The sequence below is a fragment of the Lathyrus oleraceus genome, chromosome 5 (assembly GCF_024323335.1).
Source record: "Lathyrus oleraceus cultivar Zhongwan6 chromosome 5, CAAS_Psat_ZW6_1.0, whole genome shotgun sequence".
Lineage (NCBI taxonomy): Eukaryota > Viridiplantae > Streptophyta > Magnoliopsida > Fabales > Fabaceae > Lathyrus > Lathyrus oleraceus.
In genome coordinates, this window is record NC_066583.1 from 528,733,117 (window position 1) to 528,738,042 (window position 4,926).

The following is a 4,926-nucleotide window of genomic DNA, read 5'->3' on the forward strand; positions in this document are numbered from 1 at the left end:
CGTTTTTTTTCGTTTTTTTTTCGGGAAAAATGAAGGGTAAATTTTGGGGTATTACAGCTGCCCCTATTCAATCAACTGGAGACCCGGAAAGAAGATGGCAGCTGCTTTCGTACTTTCGAGGTATCAAGGGATTGAATACAATAAAAGCCCAAAAATTTGCACTGAAGTGAAGTGAAGTAACAATGTCTGTCAAAATCAGCAAAGAGGTGGTCTTGAAAGAAGAATTCGTCTGGTACGGTGAGAGTCAGTTTGAATATCGAAAAAGAATGTTAAACTGGATACCAAAATAAATGGTAACACAGAAATAACCATGGCTTGAATGCCGGTCATCAGTCTGAATACTGGAAAGGATTTCAATCTGAACATCGGAAAATGGGCCTGAATGCCACAAGTCGCATCGACCTGAACGTCGGAACCTTCTTCGATCTGAACATCGGAAAATTGGCCTGAATGCCACTTCGATCTGAATACCGGAAAACTGGCCTGAATGCCACAAGTTGCATCGACCTGAACGTCGGAAACTTCTTCGATCTGAACATCGGAACACTGGCCTGAATGCCACTTCGGTCTGGTTACCGGAAAACTGGCCTGAATGCCACTTCGGTCTGGATACCGGGAAAACTGGCCTGAATGCCACAAGTTGCATCGACCTGAACGTCGGAAACTTCTTCGATCTGAACATCGGAACATTGGCCTGAATGCCACTTCGGTCTGGATACCGGAAAACTGGCCTGAATGCCACTTCGGTCTGGATACCGGGAAAACTGGCCTGAACGCCACTTCGGTCTGGATACCGGTAAAACTTCATGCCTGTCAGCATTGGCAGAAATAGGGAATGATAATAGAGGCGGCGCATGGGCCAATGACACTTGCTGGGGATAACAAAGGTAAGTCATGAACAATCTTCAGTCTGAGTACTGGAAACAACTTCTAGCTTATCCTTTGGGATACCGAGAATGTTTTATGCTTACATGCGTATGTTTGAATTTTTCAATGGCGTAATGCTCCATGAAAATGGAAATGCTACGCGATTTGGAAGGATGCAATGCAATATGATTCTACATGCAGGGATGCGAAATGCTGGGTAGAATGCCAAGCTGAGGCAAGGGATCTGCTGGAGAAATGATCACCATCTTCTGGACCCTGGCAAGGCTGTTGGAGATGCACAGCGCAAAGAACTCTGTGGGGAGATGACTAGCCATGCGGTGTTCTGGCCATACCGAGACTCTGATCGGGGGAAGAATGGCATTGGAAGCTTGCTGCTGAGGAAAGCTACAATGGTTCTGGCAACCACGATTTGCGAGAGATGACTCAGCAGGGGGAGCAAACACTGATACGGTATCGAGGTTCTGCTTCAAGGAAAGAAACCATGGATCTGGCATTGGGATTATCGATCTGGCATCGAACTCTAAGGAGCAGCCACTTCTGCTGGGAAGATACAGTCTGGCACTGTCAACTCCGCTGGGGATATATAGTCTGACACTGTCAACTCTACTGGGGAGTGTATGTCTTGAAACAACCGCTTGGGGAAGTACGGTGGTGAGAAACTGCTGGGGATTGAAGAATCTAACACTCTGATCAGCTCTGCAGGGTCAAGACATTGAATTCGTCTGTTGGCGACTTCACTGGGGAAGATATTCACGACCATCTGCAGGAGATTTTAAGGAAATGCCCCGAGGGTATCTGTTCTGAATAGACGATCCAAAGCACTTAAAATTTACAGCAATTTTAAATGTTTATTAAGCCTGTACCTGTAAATCCCTTATGTGTCATGATGCAATGTTTATCAAAAATTCGAACGTCATTTTTGCAAACAAAACAGTAAAATGAAAATGAAAACAGAGATATACTGAATAACATGATTTTATTGATTGAATGGCCTCTGAATAGGCATTTACATTAGGAAGCAATCCCTGGAAAGAGGTAATCGCACAATAGATAAAAATAGAAATTAATCTAATGGCAATGTGAAATGGATTTCTATTGGGTTCCAATTCTGCTATGACTTGCTCGTCTTCAAGATCCTCCAGATAATCAGCCTTCTGAAAGAGTGATTGGATTGTTTCCTATCCTTCAAAAATTTCTAGTCATTGGCACGAGATGAGATTCAGAACTACTCAGAACGCAGTCATTCGCTTAATCCCTAACTTTTGTCTGGATCGCCCTTTTCGGGTTTTCAATCCACCGGGATACCCATTTTTGCCTAAGTTGCCTTTTCAGGTTTTCAACTTACCGGGTGTACAATCTTTTTTTATTTTTTGTCCCTAATTTTTGCCCGAACCTTTTCATTTTCTTGGTTCGTTGGGATGCCCATTTTTGCCTGGACTACTCTTTTTACTGTCCAGCGGGTCTATTTTATGCGAAGTATTTTTTAACTGCGTCTGAGTTCACAGGGTAAGTGAAGTTTTCACCATCCATAGTTGCAAGCATTAAAGCCCCACCATCAAAAACCTTGGTGACGATATACGGTCCATCATAGTTAGGAGTCCACTTGCCCCTGCGATCTGTCTGAGGAGGAAGGATCCTTTTCAAAACTAAATCTCCGACTTGGAAACAACGAGGACGCACTTTCTGATCAAAGGCTCTCTTCATCCGACTCTGATACAACTGCCCATGACAAATGGCTGCCATTCGCTTCTCTTCGATAAGACTCAACTCATTGAACCTTGTCCGAATCCATTCAGCTTCGTCTAGCTTGATATTCAACAAGACTCTTAGAGAAGGGATCTCCACTTCAACAGGTAGGACTGCTTCCATACCATACACAAGGGAGTAGGGGGTTGCCCCGGTCGATGTACGTACTGAAGTACGGTACCCATGCAAGGCGAAAGGTAGCATCTCATGCCAATCTCTGTACGTGACGACCATCTTCTGCACAATCTTCTTTATGTTCTTATTTGCCGCCTCAACAGCGCCGTTCATCTTAGGGCGGTAAGGGGAAGAGTTGTGATGCTGAATGTTGAAGTTCTGACACAACTCCTTCATCATTTTGTTGTTGAGATTAGAACCATTATCAGTAATGATTCTTTCGGGAATCCCATAGCGACAAATGATTTCTTTCTTGATGAAACGGGCAACCACATGTCTGGTGACATTCGCGAACGACGCTGCCTCGACCCACTTGGTGAAATAGTCGATGGCAACAAGGATGAAGCGATGCCCATTGGAAGCAGTCGGCTCAATCTTTCCAATCATGTCAATGCCCCACATGGCAAACGGCCACGGCGAAGACATCACATTCAGAGGATTCGGCGGTACATGCACCTTATCCGCATAAATCTGGCATTTATGACACTTCCGAGCATACTTGAAACAATCTGATTCCATGGTCATCCAATAATAACCCGCTATCAACAATTTCTTAGCCATTGCATGTCCGCCGGCATGAGTACCGAAGGAACCTTCATGAACTTCCTGCATTAACATGTCCGCCTCGTGTCTGTCCACGCATCTGAGCAAAACCATGTCGAAGTTCCTCTTATACAGCACATCGTCTTTGTTCAAGAAGAAACTGCCTGCCAATCTTCTCAAAGTCTTTCTGTCATTGTTGGATGCCCCTGCAGGGTACTCTTGATTCTTCAGAAAGCACTTGATATCGTGATACCAGGGCTTGTCATCGACTACCAGTTCAGCAGCAAACACATACGCGGCCCTGTCAAGGCGCATCACATCGATCCTGGGAGCATGGTTCCAACGAATTACCTTGATCATGGAGGATAGAGTAGCAAGTGCGTCTGCCATCTGGTTCTCATCACGAGGTATATGATACAATTTTACCGTTGTGAAGAAAGTCAAAAGTCTTCTCGTGTAATCTCTGTAGGGGACCAGAGTGGGCTGGAGAGTATTCCAATCACCATTCACTTGATTGATCACCAGAGCTGAATCTCCGAAGATGTCCAGAGTCTTGATTCTCAGATCAATGGCTTGCTCAATACCCAAGATACAGGCCTCGTACTCAGCTTCATTATTTGTGCACTCAAAAGTCAAACGAGCGGTGAAAGGCATGTGGGCACCCTTCGGAGTAGTAATGACAGCGCCAATTCCACTACCTCTAGCATTGACAGCCCCATCGAACAACAAAGTCCACTTTTCGTTTGGATCAGGTCCCTCCTTAACAACTGGCTCTTCACAGTCTTTCATCTTGAGGAACATGATGTCTTCATCAGGGAATTCAAACTTCATTGGCTCATAATCATCAATCGGTTGCTCGGCAAGGTAGTCTGACAGAATACTCCCTTTGATGGCCTTCTGTGACGTGTACTGAATATCATACTCTGTTAAAATCATTTGCCAACGAGCGACCCTTCCGGTGAGAGCTGGCTTCTCGAATATGTATTTCACTGGATCCATCTTAGAAATCAACAAGGTAGTATTGTTCAACATATACTGTCTCAGTCGGCGAGCAGCCCAGGCCAAAGCACAGCAAGTTTTCTCAGGCTGCGAATATTTGATTTCACAGTCGGTAAACTTTTTGCTAAGGTAGTATATGGCATGCTCTTTTCGACCAAACTCGTCATGCTGTCCCAATACACACCCCATCGAGTTCTCGGTCACTGATAGGTACATTATCAGAGGTCTCCCAGGAACTGGAGGTATAAGGATCGGAGGTTTCTGTAGATACTCTTTTATCTTCTCGGAAGCCCTTTGACAATCTTCATTCCACCTGATAGCCTGATCCTTCCTCAGCAATTTGAAAATTGGCTCACACGTGGTTGTTAGGTGAGAGATGAACCTTGCAATGTAGTTCAACCTCCCTAAGAAACTACGGACTTGCTTCTCTGTTCTTGGCTCATACATTCCCTGTATTGCTTTTACTTTGTCAGGATCCACCTCAATCCCTTTTCCGCTAACAATAAAACCCAGCAATTTTCCCGATCTCACCCCGAAAGTGCACTTATTCGGATTAAATCTCAGTTTGAATTTCCT